This window comes from Amblyomma maculatum, chromosome 10 (genome assembly GCF_055883805.1).
Source record: "Amblyomma maculatum isolate TAMU_Amacu chromosome 10, ASM5588380v1, whole genome shotgun sequence".
Taxonomy (NCBI): domain Eukaryota; kingdom Metazoa; phylum Arthropoda; class Arachnida; order Ixodida; family Ixodidae; genus Amblyomma; species Amblyomma maculatum.
The window spans coordinates 74,569,860-74,589,545 of record NC_139353.1 but is presented as its reverse complement, the minus strand read 5'-3'; the positions used below and the strand labels follow the sequence as shown (position 1 = coordinate 74,589,545).

General features: G+C 43.5%; 1 non-coding gene across 1 annotated transcript; it reads left to right on the top strand.

Annotated features, from left to right (window-relative positions):
* Positions 1 to 1,538: 1,538 nt before the first annotated feature.
* On the top strand, positions 1,539 to 1,611 carry TRNAK-CUU (transfer RNA lysine (anticodon CUU)). The gene has a single exon. It is a non-coding gene; the product is annotated as a tRNA-Lys (tRNA).
* The last annotated feature ends 18,075 nt before the right edge of the window (positions 1,612 to 19,686 follow it).

Here is a 19,686-nt window from a genome sequence, read left to right as displayed (position 1 = left end):
GTCTGTAGAAGGCAACCATTCCCAAAAACCTCTGCAAGCTTTTCACGCCCGTCAGGCAGAGGTAGTTCAGAATTGCCTGCAGTTTGTCATCGTTCGGTCTCAAAGTGCCATCATCAACCACAAATCCCAAGAGGTTCACTCTCTTTGATGCCAACTGCACTTTTTTTGGGTTGATCGTTATACCCGCACGTCTTATTCTTTCAAGAACGGAATTCAGCTGAATGAGATGCTCTTCGAACGACTGTGAGAATATCGCGACGTCGTTGAGGTACGCCATCGCGTAGTTGAACCTTGCATCGCCCAGCACGATGTCCATCAATCGCATGAACGTGCTCGGTGCATTAGACAAACCAAACGGGAGTCGAGTAAATTGGTAAAGCCCGCGGTGACAGGTGAATGCGGGTTTCTGAATGTCACCTTCCGCCACCTCAATCTTTAGGTACCCTGCTTGCATCCAGGACTGTGAAGAACCTTGCGTTCCCTAACGCGTACATCACAGCCTCGATCGACTGGGAAGGGTACGCAACCATAGGCGTCAGTGAGTTGGCTTTCGATAATCAACACACAGCCTGACCGAACCATCTTTCTTTGGCGCTAGAACCACTGGGGACGCCCAGGGACTTTGAGAGGGTCTTACTGCGTCGGTATCAATCATCTCGTCAATTGCGCTGTCGAGAAGCTGTCTCTTATGCGCGCTTAACGGCCGCGGGTTACATCTGAAAGGGCGCGCATCACCCGTTTCGATCTCGTGCTGAAGCAAGTCGGTTCTGCCTGGTTTCTCTGTGAAGCAATCCGAAACGGGAGTAAAGTTTCCACGAGCCTTCGGCGCTGACTACCGGTTCCTGAGAAGGATGCGATAATTGCTTCTAATGGGACACCATTCAGTGTCGCGGGGGAGCCGTCTGCCACACAAGCGTGGACGCTCCCCGCTGGGGGACGATTTCCTGTTTGGGTGCGCTAACAAAGGGAATGAGGGGGGTGAAGGGGCTGTAGCGATAGCCGTTCTCCCTCATGTCAAGCACAATGCCTTCGCTCGAAAGAAAATCTCTTCCCAGAATAACTGGTATGGCTAAGCCGGGCAGATAGACGAAGCTATGCCTCCGCTTCCTGCCGTCAAAACGCAGGACCAGACGCACCGCTCCCTCCGCTTTTGCCGTCCCTGCTGCTAAGCTCAAAGAGGTTTCGGCTGGCCTGACACTGATGTTACATCTACTGCAGGCCTCGAACACATCATCACCGACCAGTGACAGAGTTTAGCCCGTGTAAACGAGTGCCGAGTAGCTTTGACCAGCTAACCGCACTAGCATAAAAGGGCTTGAGCGCGACAACATTCCTTGCGCTCTACAGGCGAGGGGACAAAAGCTTCTGCGCCGCCGGTGCGGTCGCCCGGTGAGGCGGCGTGTGAGTACATTTCCCATTTTTCGCCGTTGCTACCACGAAATTTTCCCGCCGACGTGACAGGCTGGTGCTACCAATTATAGCCGCCGACGGTCCGCGTTTCCCTGCATACGCCTTGCTTGACACTCTCGTGCCACGTGGCCAGGCTAGCTCAGTCGATAGAGCATGAGACTCTTAATCTCAGGGTCGTGGGTTCGTGCCCCACGTTGGGCGCCAGTTGTGGGCGATTCCTCTGCCCGAGGGATGAGCACGACAAACACACAGCGGGCCATATAACAAACATCTTTAATCTCAAGTCAGCGCGGGGGTCGTTCAAGGCTGTGCGGGTCATCGTCCGGGGGGCTGCGGGTCATCTCCGTGTAGAAGCGCCAGGAGCGAAGAAGCAGGAACGAAGAGAGGAGCGAAGAGGGGGCGAAGAGAGGGCGAGACGGCGGTGCGTGCCTTCCATTATAGCCACCTCGCGTGGGACCGGTTATCCCCGAACGAGCGGGGAGAGGGAAACAGGCAGCACGCAGGGAGCATTGGGAAGTGGCGCGGCCTTCGAATGCGCGGCGCGCCACGGGCCCTACAGATATGTGGCGCAGGGCTCCACACAGTTTACGCATTTCAAAATTCTGTTTGCCCGCAGAGCTATTTTTCCGTTAATATTCACATTCTCCTGTACGTTTCTAAGTCTTCGTGAGGGCTGTTTACACAGCGGCACATATAGGGTCACGCCACTTTGTGGTGCAATTGGCTCGTAACCTTCTTCTGAGGATCTTCGTTCTTATCAGTTTCATTTTATATATCCCTAAACCCATCAGTAACGCTCTGAGTGCTCTGCTGATATCAGAAATAAATAACAGTTTCTGCCTCGTCTATGCTACCCAGGATGCCCTGGATGCAGACCTGGAGGCCAGAGAGTCACACTGAAAACGAGCGTAGCGATCCCGTTCACTCTGATCGCAGAAATGGTAAACAGAGTTGACAATAGTAGATTGGGCCTGTATAACTGCGCTGCCGGAATGAAGCAGTAAGCAAAATCAGTATTTTTTTATCCTATGCATGGTTTAGATGCCAGCAAAATTTTAGAGCTTCATTAGTAGACGGAGAGCCATTTCTTTAGTTAACAAGAAAATTTGACCGTTTTTGAGGCACGAAGATTTTTTGTGCCGGTCACTGCAGACTTAAATTTGCAAGAGTACTGTCTGATTAGCCTAGGCATTCTACTTGTATCACCCTCCTTAGCGAGATTCAATTGTTAAATTGAGTGATCTGGTATATATAATGCTATGCAAACAAAGAATAGTCAACTCCTTTCCGCACCACCTGTATTCAGAGTCGTGTCCTGTAGGAAATTGAAACGTAAGCATGAAGTGTACTTTATGTACTGCTCGTTTCTGTGCGGATCCACAATGTCCTGAAGTGAACTACGAGAGGTTTCCGTGCTGATGAGGGAAGCGAACAACTCATATCTCTCTGCGTTATACACTGTACCATGCGCAAGAACAGGTTCTATATTCTCGAGCACAATACACGAGAAACACAAAAGGCTCGTATTCTTATGTATCTATGAAGTTGTGCAATAAACCTCCATGTGATTGCATGGGCTTTTATTGCATCGACTCTTCAGTCTGTGAGTCCATGCACAGAGGTATAAGCCAGGGAGTCAGTAGGGATCCCGGGGCTCTTGTTTTATTACACAACTTTTAAGGCGTCAGGTATGATATAATTTATACTGCCCATGAAAACATGCCCAAATAGTAAATTATATAAAAGGCAAATAAATAAAGCGCTCGCAAAACCAAAATGACCAAATAAACATTGTTTAGTATTCAAACTGTTGTTCATTACCTATAGTATTAATGATAAACTTACAATAAAGTAATGGCGAAAATTTCCTTCTTAGAAATCAGGTGCAGCTGTAGAAAAACAGAGGATTTCTTGTATAAAGTCTTCATGCAATATTTACGTATATTTGAAAATGAAGGTAAAACACATGCCGTTTTGGAGACGCCTAAAAACACATAATCTGCGCCAATAAGTCAGGACGGAATATATTTAGGAACAAAGATATGGTACTTGCAATGTAAAGACAGTGATGCCAAGGCTGGAGGAATAGAAATAGAGTCAGCTATGAAGCAGAAGAAAGGAAATGTTCTTTCAAAATCCCATTTTGATAGTGCTCTAGCATTCCAGTAGTATTTGACTTCTATCTAGGTCTGGAAATTTGGAAAAAAACACTGTTATCAAGACTAAGCTTTGATGATCCGGCTATGTGCCTTTGAACCTAACTTCGTTTTAAGCTACAAAGATCACATCGCGTTTCGTAAATCAGCACTTGGTGTCCACAGGTTAACCCCCACTGAAGCAATACAAAGGGTTATTGGACGGGCAGCCCTCGAGCTACAGGAAAAAGGGCGTTAATAAATTGTATAACAGAAAATCACTGTGGTTCTATCTACAGTCACTAAAAATAGTGAAATCACAGAGGGGGAAAATAATAAAAAAAGCTCATCGAGCATTATGGATAAATATAAAGGAGGTGATATAGAATTTTAAATCAAAACAAGACAATTTTTGAGAGTGGTGTCAGTCCACTAACAAAGTCCGTTTAGGAGAAGACACGAAAAGAAAAAAGCAAGCAGGGGCAAATTAATCAAAAGATAATTGTGAGCTCAGCGACCTTCTTTGAAGCAAGTTCGGCGTATTTAAATATATAAGTTGGTAGTACGAAATTGCTTAGAACGAGCGGGACTTGCTTCGTGAAAATATAAAGTGCCTATTTGGTTGACGACGCTGACATAGTCACTATTTCTGGAGTCAAAAGAAAAAAAACCTAATAAGCGCCAATGTGCAGCAGAAGATTACAGAAACCCTATGAAATGTTCGACACTTCAAACTACAGCCATGCGTGCGGCAAAAATACCACAAAATATTTAAAAAAAAATAAACGTAATATAAAACGTCGCCAATTAACAAGTAGTGATGATTGCATTCGCTGGTGGTGCTATAGTAATTAGCTGGTGGTGCTACCATATTTACGACCTTTGTAACCCTCAAAGTTTACCACGAATTTGCGAACTTTTTAAAATTATAATGTGCCTGTGTGGAAATATTTTACATTTAGCATCACCAATTTTGAACTGTCGTTGCTTATCAAACTACATATCGCAAAAGTTCGAATGAGACTTGTTGCTTCTCATGACTTTACCCGAGCACAAACAAGAATGACATAAAAGACCCTTGCTAATAACATATTTTTTTTTAAGCAGGGAATAAATTTCAGCTGGTTGGTGCATCATACTGAAAAATAGAATAGCAGCGCACGAGCAAACATAGGACGAGACAGTGGCAAATGAGACGTGTTGCTTCCCATGATCTTACCCGAGCACAAACAAGAAACATAAAGGACCCTTGCTGATAACGCAAGTTTTTCGTAAGAAGGGAATACATTTTAGCGTTTTGGTGCATCATACAGAAAGTTGAAGTACCAGCGCACGAGCGAGCATAGGCCGAAAGAGTGGGCACAAACCGGGGCTAAGTGAATCTGAAAATGTCCTTTCTGCCTAGTATGGGTTATACAAGAAATTTTGCGAGCTGTAAAGTATAGGAGCCTCATACCAGTTATAGGGAGATTTTCTTCTTTGAAGTCACGGCATGTATATATTCCCTAAAGGTATCGAAACGGTGCGCAGCCTTTAAATAGTTAGAGGAGGGCCGTGTTCATTTTAGGTTTTTTTATTCTCGAGAGCATACGTCTCTGTTACCAAAGCAATACGTCACTACCCAGAGATTGTATTGCCCCGTCAACTTAAACGAGGAGGCCGGTGGTGTAGCCAGCCGATCCATTTTCTTTATCCAGCTGTCGTTCCAATAATCCTAACCTCACACACAATATTTTAGAAATACACAACGGACAAATGATAGGAACGACACGGTAGGTGATGAATTTTCCTTAACATACCAGAATATGAGTTTTCGCATGAAGTCAGAGTTTGAGATTCTATTATTATAAACAAAATTTTATTTGTTGAAATTCTGGGAAAATGAAATTGAAATCTCACAGCCGGCAAGATGCGCCGGCTAGCACTGATTATTTTATAATGCGAACGGTGAGGCGTTTATTTGGAAAAAAGAAACTTTAGTCAACGACAGGAAAAGTAATCAAAGCGGTGCTACAAATTTCGAAACACTTTGTACTTTTTCCTGAGAAGATTTGGGTGTGGTGCTTGCGAAATGCCATGAGGTTATTAAGCAATTTGGTTCATAAGCAGAATGTAATGTTCCACTTTGCAAGAACGAATCATTACTCGATACTTTCACGCTGCTATCGGGCCTGCTTATTTAAAGAAACGATAAATTCCTGGACAGTGCTCATGGTTGAAAATATGTACTGTCCTCTATACAATTAATAAACTTACGGCTTCTTCAAGTGCTTCAGATATCTTTGATCAGTTATCTAGGTGTTATCATTTTCTATAGTAGTATATTTTTCCTTTATCAACTTGTTTAAAACAATGTTACCATAGAAAATGTATAGCTTTGTCAATATTTTATTCCGCCGTGGCTGGGTTGATAACAGTGCAAATAATTCTGGCTTGTACTAAACCCCAGCATTCTAGAACTCCTAAACGTAAGGATATTGTCACTCCTGCAGCTTCAGATTGTAAGCAAATCCTTAGGGCTTTAAGCTCTTGACAAAATTTCTGCCATTTGTTATTGTTACGCGCTTAGTACGCACGGGAGTTTATTTACAGGGATCGGTCGAAGTAGGACCGCGGCGAAGCGTACAAACGTCCTTCTGCCCTTGCTATTCCTTTTCCTCCACCAATCCGCCCGTCCATTCTCTTCTTCCGTCGATGTTCTGCGAAGGCGGGTGACATTTCTCTAGTTAGTTAAATAAAACATCTATGATGATATCGGTTCAGGCTGGTTTTGTTCACTACCTGAGACAGGCGTGGCCATCGACCACTTCGAGTTAGGCAAGCTGTAACATATTTAAGGTAGCTTATGACCTTTTCCACAACAAACGGTTCAGTGTAGGGCGACAGCAGTTTCATACTAAGGCACTTCCGTAGAGATGTCCACAACTACGCAATGTCACCAGTAGCATACGAAACTTGTAAGCGCGGGCGTCGTAGCGGTTCTTAGAGTGGTCTTGCGATGATATAATTCAAACTCAGGCAAGCTGGCGAGCTTCTTCAGCTCTGTTGAGTGTGACAGCAAAAAAAGGTTCATCACAAATGAAAAATGGCAGTACGCTGTCGAGGACGCAGCGAGGCTAGCGAGCATAGAGCAAGTAGAAGGGGCTGCAACCAGTTGTCTCATGTTGCGCTGTGTTTTAAGCATGCCCAAGTGGCACACGTTAAGTGGCCCACCTGGGGCCCGTATGGGCAAGTTGGGCTTAGGCAACCACGATAACACTCATGAGGGCCCCCGTGAGGGATCAAGCGGGCAAGCACAAATTTGGCTTGCCTCTACTGTTTCCATCTGGGCATCATATAGGCGTGGAAAGGGCTAACTGAGGACATATTCCCACATCTGGCCCTCAAGGGTCCCGCTTGCGTAATTTTAGGGTCGATGCAATGAAAATTTGAGCTTTGTGTAGGAAAAGCCTGGGCTAATCTAATTGGGGCTGCACACTTTAAAGCGCAATAGGTCCCGCATGGGCTACGGCGGGTCTAAACACGGGTATGCTCGCGCATTGCTTGCATGTGACCCTTGACGTGTACTCAAGGGAAGGTCAAGTGGAAATGTAGGCTTCAAGCAGAAAATTCCTGCGTTGCCCCAAATGGGGCTGGACGCCAAAAACCTAGATAATTTCCTCAGGGCCTGTAGCGATGCAGGAAAATGCTCCTTCCCGCTTCTGACCGCATCGGTTTCTTGCGGGGCGGTTTAGGGCACATCCGATGCAAATGTGGGCCTAAAGAGAATAGTAGACGGGCTATCCCAAATGCGGCTGCCAACTCAAAAACTGAATAGGTCCGGCATGGTTGGCATCCGGGCTGAAAAGCGGGCATGCCTCCGCGCTGCCCACACGGATATATCTTGGATTATTTGCGGACAAATGCAACATATCATCGTACTCCATGCGGTACAAATAAGATATGCCCAATTGGTGCTAGTGGTCCCCAAATTGGCCGTAGGCGGGCTTACCGCTCTAAAACGCCTTCACCCTATCTTTCAGGCACCATTTTATTTATGTAATTTGTCTTATACCAGCCGCTAATTGCAACTTCTGGATATTTCACGCAACTATTTTATGCATATCCATGCCATGGATAAAGAGTATCTAATTTTACTCTAAACACTACGTAATTAAGCCGTGTTGGCAGAAAATATGCAGGCCGTAACTGTTCCGCTTTGTGAGTATGTACTGAAATACTTCTAAATTTTTCCTGCGCCATTATTATTCAACACACACCACCGAAATAAATATTCAGACCAACATTTTTGGGGAGATGTGGGCAGTCCACATTATTGTAGTGTTGGGAATAAATTTTTCTAATGTTACTGAGCGTCGAATGCAAGGTAAATAAATATTGCTGTATGTTTCACATTCGATGATTAACGGAACTTGGGCAGCCCCGAAAATGCCAGATTCAAACCATGAGCGCAGCACGTGGACGAGCCCGAAACGGTCTGGTCTCCGCAAAGTGCGCCGGTACAATTCAGGTATTGGAGGGGTTAATCGAGTTAATTAAAACCATGATCAGTGCGGGGGCCATGTCTTTATAAACGTAGGATTCATTAATGATTCTGGTATGCTGCCCCCATTCAGCTATCTTGACTGAATGCGAGCAGCCCTGTTTGGGATGCTCACACGGATACAGATTGGGACAAATCGCGACACAATTGGGCAGCCCACGCGGGGCCCCTCTGCGTACGTATTGAAAATCCCGCATATGACCTATATGAGCTGTTCCCACGGGCCCAACGCGGACCTCCTTGTCATAGCCCACTTTGTGCTACCTTGGTGAGTAATGAACCGAAGGATGCCGTCCCATTCCTTATGATCTGCAGCGATATACACAGGCAGCATGTTCATAAGTGCCAAATTAGTGCATTCTACCACACTTTTCTTTTGAGGATCATATGGTGCCAAGGGGTGAAAACTGTGGCGAAGTTCTCCGACAACGTCCGCTGTGAATTGGCATCTACGGTCACTAATAACAACTGCAGGAGGGCCGTGACAAAGAATGACAAATTGAAGTTGGAATTTAGATACTTGATAAGCAGTAGCAGATGGTATCGCGACTGTCTCACAATACCGGGTTAAATTATCTACGCACACAAGAATCCATCGGTTTCCTTTAGAGTACCGTGGAAAAGGTCCAAGAAGGTCAATGCCAAATTGCTCAAACGGGGTTGTTGGACGTATGCTGTGTGATGTCAGCGCACGTTAAAGATCCCCAGGTGGTCAAAATTACTCCATAGCCCTCCACTACGGCTCCCCCTTCTCTCTTTCCACTTTCACTCCCCCCTTCCTCTCTTCCCTTACGGCGCGGTTCAGGTGTCCACAGAACAAGTGTGACAGATACTGCGCCTTTCCCTTCCTGTGAACCAACCAACCAACGTATGCTGGCCGCAGTTTTTCCGGTGGCCTTGAAGTCGGGAGCCTAAAACGCTGGCATTTCACTCAGCTTACTACATAGTGCTGGATAGTTGAACGCACCTTCGGCCAGTAAAATCGCTGATTTGTGCGGTGGAGTATTTGGGCCGGACCCAAGTGCCCAGACGTCGTGCAACATTTCAATAAATAGGATGCGCAAGCTTTCCGGTACGACAGGAAGCATACGTGCTCTCCCAGAGATAAGTTTTCGCACCCCCGCGAGTGCAAGAAGGCTTCTTTGTAGAATCTTTCGCCGCGCCAATAAAGAGGTTAATGTCTGATTTTTACATTTCTCAGTTCAGAAAAGTCGAAGATCGGGGAGGGCTCGTGAAAGTGTTGCCCAGTATTCATCGAAGTTGTCTGCGTCGTCATCAGTCGTTTGAATCGGCAAACAGAAAAACCAATCAGCCTCTAAGTGTTTATGGCTGCTTTTGTGCACCACAGTAAAATTAAATTACTGTATGCGCAAAGTCCATGGGTGTTAAGAAAACTTAAGAGAGAGCAACGCGAATGGTGAGCCGTCACGACGGTGAAAGTATTCCCGTAGAGAGAGGAGCAGGAGCGCTGCGCAGCTAAAACGGCGAGACATTCTAGCTCTCTATCAAACTAACGTTCCCGCTTTCTCAACAAGCGACTGGCATATGCTATCACATGCTGATCGCGGTCATGGAATTGTCTAAGTACAGCGCCGAACAGATACTGCTTGCGTACGTGTGTACTTCAGTTGAGGCTGATGGGCTGATTAAATTTCGAGGCGAAAAGAAATATCAGATGACGGAAAGCGGCGTCACATTCACTGGTCCAATTTAATGATGCATCTTTATGTAGTAGACACGTTAGCGGAAAAGCAATATCTGCAAACCTTGCTATAAAGCGTACGAGCGTAGCCCTAAAAAGCTCTGCAGCTCTTTTACTGATAGGGGTAGCGTAAACCTTTTCACAGCTTGAATTTTCCTGGGATCTTGTCAATTCCTTTCTTTATCGACTATGTAACAGATAACAATTGCTTCACTATTCCCATAATGACATTTCTTTGAATTCAATACAAGACCAGCTAGTTCTATGCAATCAAGTACGATGCCCAGACGGCTCTTGGGCTCACTAAATGTTTTGACAAAAATACGTCGTCGAAATAACGTAAACAAATTTGCTACTTTAGTCCAGAACGGATTGTATCCATGAACCGCTCGAATGTGGCAGGCACATTACATAATCAAAAATGTATAACGTTAAATTCATATGGTGCTACGAATACCGTTGTTTCTTTATCTGCATTGTACATGGTGATTTACCAGTACACACTAAACACGAAATGCACGAGATGGAGGTTATTCTGGAATGCGACGCCGTTATAAGTACGCCTAGCAAAATGTGAACTCCGTCAAAACGGAGCGCGAGGTCCACAAAACCTCGTAACGCCTCCCGCCGACAAACGACGGAGCGCAGTCGTGGAATCAGGACGATTGCAGTTCGTTACATACGGAGGTGATACGGTGTTTTCAACGGCATTTCGTGAGCGGAGTATAAAAACGCCGGCAGCTATATGAATACCGAAAGAAAAATGCATGGTAAATGCAGTCGAGTCGCTCATTCCGCTATATCCTTCTTTAAAATGTAAGTGTAAGTTGGATTTTGATACGGATTTAAGCCGTCAACAAAGTCATCCGCTGGCGTCAAGCCGGCGTCGCCATGGCCGCCATGGCTTCGCCCGCTTCGCCCATGCACGGCTGCGAGAACATAGCTGCGATAGTGCGCGATCGTTTTATTTGTGCGCTGTTTGATCGTGTACTCGGCGCCTCGTAAGTGTTCCAAGTAAGCACAACTGCTGAACGGTTTTTGTGATATGGCAATCCCTTAATTCATGCCAAGGTCCGAACATACTTTCGTAGCATGTGTATTCTTTCCCGACACTGTTGTAGTGATGCTACAGAATTTCGCTCTACAATACATAGCATTGCAAGCATGCCACGATGGGACTGTGTTTTTTCCTAAAGACCAGACGTATCAGTCGTTAGCGTCGCTTCCTTTTACGTTAGGAAGCGCCAAGCGCTAGCTGCTTTAGAACGTGTTTTCTATCGGTGACAGATAATGTTGAACGAATTTCAGCTTGCCTTGAATGCAAACCGTTTATATGCGCATTGGGTTTTCGGTTCTAAGAAAATGTACTTCGCACTAGTTTTGAACTAGGCTATACTGACGTGCAACTTCTGTCAGTATCAACATCGTGCAGCACGAACGATATACTGAACCGCTCTTTACGCGATGCTTTACGCGACTTCATGGTTGGGCAAGGTTTCACACTGTTCCTCTTCTCTTCTTTCACAAATCATGTACACGCATGAAAGCAATAAAACGTTTCCTTACACTTTTTCGTGCATATCTCACTCGCCAGACTACTATGCAATCAACTGGGGAAACGCTTTCTTTTTTTTTAATTTTCATATGGGGAACATTTTTGTACACTGCTGAAGAAAAGACAAACTATTTCCGAGTCATTGTTGACTTGCTTCCAAGTTTCCTTGCGGCTGAGAGTAATCTTATCTGCATTGCAATTACACACCATCTGCTGTGTGGAAAGTGAAATCAATTGCTGTGTGTGTGTGTGTGTGTGTTGGCGCGCGTGCGTGCGTGCGTGCGTGCGTGTGTGTGTGTGTGTGTGTGTGTGTGTGTGTGTGTGTGTGTGTGTGTGTGTGTGTGTGTGTGTGTGTGTGTGTGTGTGTGTGTGTGTGTGTGTGTGTGTGTGTGTGTGTGTGTGTGTGTGTGTGTGTGTGTGTGTGCGTGCGTGCGTGCGTGCGTGTGTGTGTGTGTAAAGGGGGGGGGGAGATGCGACTGTTCTGGAAAACGTATTAGAGCTGAAAGCATCTCACATTTGATGCTGCTCACTTCTGGTATTTTCAACATAGACGCGCGAGACAAATCACTGTGAAGTTAATTATATGAGAGCAATACAACATTAGCTGGGACTCAAGTTTTATCATCAACCTAAAGAAGCCCACTGCATTGCAAAGGACTGGCCTATATGCCTTCAGTTAACCTGGTCCTGTGCCTGCTACAGTCTCCTTATCTCTGCAATCTTCCTTATCTCATCTGTTCACTTCAATATTTGCTTGCCTTTTCTGGGAGTCTAGCCTTTCACGCTTATGGACCATCTTGCCTTCGCATTACATGCCCTGCCCATTTCTTAAATTCAACTACATCATATATGCTCCTCGACTCACCCTGCTTTCTTACTATATCCTAATGTTGCGCCTATCCTTTTCCTTCCCGTTCCTCACTGCATAGTCATCAATTTAAGTTGAACCCATTTGCGTTAGCCTTCATTTTACTACCTCATAGGTGAATAGTTGTAAGATACTTCTGTTAAATATCTTCCTCTTCAGGAATACTCGTTAACTGCTATTCATAATCTGAGAGCCACTGTGAGATACGCCGCACCTTATTCTTGTTCAAGATATTTTTCTTTTGTGGTGTGGATCTGATCTGTCACCACTACCTGCCTTAACTAGATGTATTCCCTTATCACTTCCAAAGCTTCGGTACCTATCCTAAGCTGTTGCTACCTTCCGAGGCTGCTTAACATTAGTTTTCTGCTTATATAATTTTAGACCCACAGTCCTCCTTAGCCTGCCTCAGGACTATTTTGTAATGTGACCATATTCTATGGACTTCAAATGCGACCGGGACCTGAGGAGTAGATGCAGTCAGATTATTTAGATGTCACGCATTTATTTCATCCACGAAAAAGCTATTCGTTCTATCGAACTCATGAAATCCTTGCTGAACCTTCACAAAATCTGAACATACATATTTTCTTTAGCACCTCTGTCGCTAACACCGCAATGAACCTTCAAACCTCAAACAGGTCACCGAGAAGCACTCTCAATAAATGCAGCCGAGGGATATTAGAGTATGACTATGGATCTTGGGCGGACAATGCAAGTAAAGTGAACTACATCAGCCTTTGAGTCACAAGCAGACCAATGTTTTGAGAGGCAACGTAGGTGTGATGCTGCAGCACTGTGATGGACTTCGTGTGGACAAGTTAAGGAGGCGAGGTTTTTTACACGCTTTGTATAGCACCCAAAAAGTAAAAAAAGGAAAGGATTTGTGGTGGTTATCACAATGCCTTTTCAAAAGAGATGGTTCAAAAAGCCAGTTGCTTATCAAAGCTTCGTTCGAGAAAGCTAAAGAGGGACAAAATATCATCGAGCAGGCAAGTTGTTAAATGCCAAGGCTCTGGGCTGTGAAAGCAAAACTGCCATGCCTAAACTGGGATGTGTGGTCTCTACAATGAACATTATCATTCTAAACAATTCATCCCTTAAGTTACAAAGGCAATGTCAGTGAAATGCACATTTTTAAGGTATTCTCCTTAACTTTTATTCTAAGCTCTTTTGAACCCAGATCTCTGGATACCGCTCGTAAACACATGGTAAATACTATTGAAGGAAGTGTGCTACTATGCCCACCTCCTTATTGGAATTTTATTATTCTAATTATAGAGGATTATAGTGACTGTGCAGCCTCTACAATAAATATCTTTCAGTAACTTTGTATATGATTCTACAGACTGGCCCCATAATGCATGCTGGAATGCTGAGGTTTCAACTGAATCAATCAAAATCTGTGAAGGTTGTACGTAAGGGCAGGTTATGTTGTGTACATTTCTCCATCACATACTTGGTCGACTGGATATGTAATCTTGTTGTCGGGTGATAAAAATTTCGGGTTTTCCTGGTTCTGTTAGCAGTTATTCTAGTAAATACAATGGACAGTAAGCAGGTCGGTCTGTAGTCATTCTAGTACTTGATGTCCGCCTTCTGATGCATTGCAATAATGCAAGCATTTTTCCAAGATTGCAGTGTGCTTGAAGTTTTTGGGCATTGCATATACAATGTGATCGGTTTTTCAAGCAAAATCTGCTCATCATCTTTCAGTAGATCTGCATTTAGTCAATCGTCATCAGCTACTTTCCCCTTTCGCATTACCTTTCTTTCTTTTTTTATCTGCAGAATGTCCAGTTACTCTGTATGGTTGCTGCCATCATTACTGCTCCGGTATGAAGAACGAAGAAGAAACAAAGAAACACAGTCTGCGTTTCTTCTTCGTTCTTTGTGTTTCGTCTCATTCCCGGCGCTGTTCTTTATGTATGCAATACCAACTAACCTGACACCTCGCTCTTGCGAGGTGCAAAGTGTCCGACATAAGAAAGTATAATATGAAGAAAATCAAGCGTGTTTTAAAGAACGGGGGCAGCCTTAAAGTGGCGAAGAGGATATTAGGCATAGGCAAAAATCAGATGCATGCGCTAAAGGACAAGATGGGCAATGTCATTACTAATATGGTCAAGGCAGTCAAAGTGGCCGAGGAGCTCTATACTGACCTATACAGTAGCCAAAGTAGTCGGGAGAATAATGAGATTGGCAATAGTAAAGAACAATTAGATGTTCCACCACTAATGAAGGAGGAGGTTAAGAAATTTTTAGGAGCTATGAAAAGGAGGAAGGCAGCTGGAGAGGATCAGGTAACTGCGAGCAGATTTGTCGAAGGACACGGAGGGGGGGGGGGATATATCGTGCTAGAAAAAGTGGCCTACCTGTATACGCAATTCCTGATGACCTTGACGGTACCAGAATTATGAAAGAATGCAAACATTATCCTAAATAAGACAGGGGACACAAAGGACTTGAAATATTATATACTGACCAGCTTACTATCCGTTATATATGCAAGGTATTCACTAAGTTAATCGCTAACAGATTCTGGACAACTATAGACTTCAATCAAGCAAGGGATCAAACAGGTTTTTGGAAAGAGTACTCTACTGTCAGTCATATCCAAACCGCCAACCAGGTGATAGAAGAATGCTTGGAATTATAACCAGCCTTTATACATAGCATTCATTGATTATGAAAAAGCATTTGACCGAATCAAAACCTCAGCAGTCATGTAGGTATTGCGAGATCAGGGTGTAGGTGAGCAATATATGACGGTACTAGTAGATATCTATAGCGGATGCACAGCAACCATTGGTCTACATAAAAAAGTGATAAAATTACCATTAAGAAAGGTTTTAAGGCCGCTGTACGGTCGCTTTTCGGCCGGTTCCGCAAGCCTGCGGTCCGCACGTTTTCTGTCCGTTTCAGGACGTGATGCGGAAGGAGTGTTGTACGATCGTTTTGCCAACTGCCGGTCAGCCGGACGGTTCCAGCGTCCCAATTGGCGCGCCCTGGCATCGCCTTCTGTCCAGTAGCGTGCGCCCTCAAATGACTTTCAAAGCTAGCTCGCAACTTGGGCTGCGGGGTGCTACCGATTTCGGCACCTCGGCGCAGTTCGCTTGCCTCGGGATCATCATGGCATGGATTTTGCTGTGCTCATGGGCTCCCGTCAGCTGTCAAATGAGTAGCGCTTCAGTAGAGTTCTTGAATGCTTACATGGCCACCACTGTAAATTTGAATTGGCCTTTGCTCGCACTGTTCGTAGCGGCCACCGCAATCGTCTGTCCACTTTGACTTTTCCAGTATGCCTTCGCTGATTTATCTAGATGTTTCTACGCCGAATTTAAATTGAACGCTGTCGAATGAACGTGCATTCATAGTTTGACAACCGATTTGCTTTATTGTTTTGTGGGCCCAAGTCAGCCCAATAAAGAGTTATAGTTGCAAAAGTAGCATGCACCGGTCCCGTTGATGCCAAGGTAATATGTGTGCAGTGAAGATAAAAGACGAGGATCTGCAATGGCAACATTCACCAGGCGTTAAAATCACAAGTGCTGAAAAAAACATTCAAAAAGGAATGATATGACGGCTTGGGCATGTATACTTTAGAAAAAGGCTACAAAAAAAAGTGTAATGAAGCCTGAACCAGCGAAACTCGAGAAAGATACCAATTATGGAATAGGATCTAGCAATTAATAGCCTCAAGTGTGAACAAATGGAAGTTCTTTTTCGACTTCCACCACATCCCCCTAAGGGAAAATTAAAATGAAATATGGGACAGATGTGTGAAAAGGAAATGGAGACTCAGCGGCATGACCTGAAGAGAAAAAACAGCTCACTCGCGACTGATTGATTTCTTGGATGTAGTTCAGGGCTGTAACATAAAAGCTAAAGCATGAGCATTTCGGCATGAAACATGTATAGCTGTTGTATTGCTATGTGGGAATAGAGCCAGGGTAATTATTGCCCAGGACGGCAATTAAGGTAGTTACATTAGCTGCAGTTTGCCCTGTTGTTACTACATGTTTATTCCACAGGCCTCTCTGTGCTGCTGCTTCACGAAAGCATTAACGTTGGGTGATTGCAGTTTATTTTCATTTGAGAAATGCTTGTGCAATAAAACATTCTTTTAATCCTAGAGTTCCTGAAATCAAATCCTAGCATATTGTGTGATGTACTTAAAACAGAAGGTGGCTGTGACATTAAAACAACAAAAAAAAATAAAGAGAGACCATGAAGTGTGCTGTATAACGGGGGTCCTAGCTTTCAAAAAGTCGATGTGCCCTAGCCCAGTGAGTTAATCTAGCTGCGGACTGTTGAAAGTTGCCTGGCCTAGTTTGGTTTTGATTATTGAACCTTATAATGATTAATACTATATAGTTCGCATTTAAATTATTGGCTTCAAGAACAATTAGTATTAATACGGAAGTAGTAAACTGTCTTCCAAAACAGCTGAAAGAAATGTTTGTACATGTTTGTATTTTGCATAATTTTTTTTCACGATCTTAAATGGCAACAGGCCCAATAAAAGAAGCGTCTGCATGACAGCAATTCCACTTCAGTGTCTTTACATGATGTGGGTGAGAGATATGTTTGAGCAGCTAGCCATATGGTAGCTCGATTTGGAAGCCAGTGAATAAAGCTATGGAAATCATACCGTGATGCAAACATTGCGGGTAGCTGTTTTTCAACACTATCTACAACTTTAGAACTGATGCTTTGCTCCTGGGGCCAATAAATAAGTCACTAATTAATTTTTACTACCTGCAGAAAAACCATGGCAAATGGAAAGTCCCTGGAGACTAGGGCAATCAACTCTGAATAGTTCTCGGTTGGTTTCACTAGCCTAGACCACTCTACCTAATTTAAAGTTTGATTAAATTTAGCCGGTATGCTTGGTTAGCATGGTTTGCTGGCATAAAAACGGGTAAGCTTTCCTCTTGGGGTCAGTTTCAATTGAAACGGTCATGATGCAGCTGTGGTCTTAATTGATATAGTGGAAGCTGAATTCTGGTCATTTTTCAAATCAAGATATAAAGACCTTGGAAGCAGAACACTATTATTCAAACTATAATATTGTAAGCTAAATATAAAAATGATTATATATGAATATTGCTCACAGAACCCTTCTACGCAAAGCATGAGATAAGTTAAAACATTTACTCTGCTTGCCATTTATTGCTCAACAACAATGCGCCTGGTATTGTTTGACAAATAAAATGTAAACAAGGAAATCATTGCTATTCCTTTTTGGTTAAAAGAAAGCCCTTTTGCTCCCCCTAGAACCAAATGCTGGGGCTGCCACCACCGTGATATGCAAAGGATTGATTACTCGCCACATATTATATTAACATGTTCTGCATGTCATGGACCGTGTCATTCTTTGCCAGGTGATATTTACTTGAGGTGTAGATTTAAGCTTGCTATGCAAGGAAAACAGATGTCCACTTTGGTCACATTGGACAATGGAAACACATACAACATGTAACAATGTTCTCATGAACAAACTAGCAGAAATTCTGCAGCATTTTCATCTACGACAGAACCTTTGCTTCCGGCATCTGCTTGCACTCTAGAGAGAGGCCTCAAAAATTGGCTTCATCAACATTACTATTTAGAATTGTGTTCAATATGCCTCTTCAGTGAAATAAGAATGTATGTTGCATTTGTCACTGCTATTACATGGATTCAAGAGCTATGCCAGTTGTAATTTTATCTCTAGAAATCTACTGCACAACATACATTGTGTTCAATATGAAATGAAGTGCCATCCTTAATTGCCAATGTAATACATTCTTTATACAGGTTGGTAATGCATTTAGACTAAATAGGTAGAGTCAGTATATATAACGTGTTTGTCATATGCAGTGCTCAAATACTCCTGTAGTCTCTTATCAGATGCTTTGTATTGGAAGGGGGTGCATGCTTTTGGGATCATGATGAGAATTAACAGCACTTTGAGGCCAATGTATATGAAGTGGGTAACCATAGTATGCATTACAAGTACACATACGCACTGCTTCCTACGCTTTGTCCTGTCGCCACTTTACGCAAATTCTAAAGGGCTTGATCCGAGTGCACTGTAGGGATAGCTTGTGGAAAAAGAAGAGGAAACTGCATGAAGAAACAAGGAGAACAAGAATTGCTACCTAGTACAATGGCATTTATTCTTTCCTACTTTCCTTGTCCTTTAGCAGTGTTTTTGCAAGCTCCACAAGATCATTTTAATGTGTTGTGTAAAAGTTTTAAGAGCTGTTAAGCTGACATAATTTCCACTCAACAAATTTTTGTTCCATGAAACACAGTGTTATAATTATCTTGCACACTTTCCAGAGAGAAACATACTTCTTGATTCCCACAGTTTAAAAACACACAGCCTGGCTGTTTGTGTCATTACCATAACTAAAAAAGAAATAAGTTAACATAGCTATGCCTCGTTAACATGGACCCTGTTAATATAAACATGTACGACTCATATTACGGAAAGATTTTCTGCAAATGAAACTTGCAATGCCTTTACACTTCATTAACATGGAAGTTTGCTGTTCAGACATTAAACAAAAGCCTATTGGGGCCCTGTGACCCAGGTATTTTTCATTAATAAGCACAGCAATGCTTGCAAACAAAACTGCCACTGTGGTACCGAGGTTTATATTATAGTGTGTGAGGGCTTTTAAGTCTTTTTGTATTTGCGTAGGAAAGTAAAACAAACTGAATTACATGGCTGTTCCTCTGTGAAACTGCCATCATACCATTCATTGCACTGTGCACAATATTTTTGTGAACCCATGAACTGTGAGCCACATTGAGTCCTTCAGCTCACACTCCCTGGTTCCCAAATCACTTTTTTCTTATGTTAAAATGTTAGCAGTAAGTCACCACTGCAAGGCTTAGCAGCTCATTTGCTAGTCATTACACAAAATGAATTAGGCTACCCGCTTAGATTGTAACCATTCTGTTATAACCTTATCCTGCAATGCTAACATAACAGTCTGCATAGGTGCAAAGCAGATCAGTCAATCTGTGAATGCAAACAACAAATCCAATCCAAGCAGGAAAAGAAGGAATTCAGATTAAGTTACATGTGACCTCAGTGTCAACAAGTCAGATGTTACATCCATGCCTCAGAGCTTTCAGAATGGATCGACATCAGCATTATAGAACCAATAACCATGTGATAATGCTTAACACGATGAAAAGATAAGGTAATTAATCTTTGCAAATGTGATACGAGACCATGTACAGTGGTGACCATACAACAAATGTGAACTGATATGTGCACCAGACAGCCCAGTTGATCACTGTGTAAGGTGCAAACAAATTTAGATGAGCAGCAAATGAAACAAGGACTAAAGAAATCTGTAATGCATCCTACGTTGTTGAAAAACGTAAGGTTCGCACATGCCCACCATCGATATCACTCAGCAGGCAAGTAATTGTGGGCGTCACAGCAAAATTAAAGCAGCAAATAGGCAA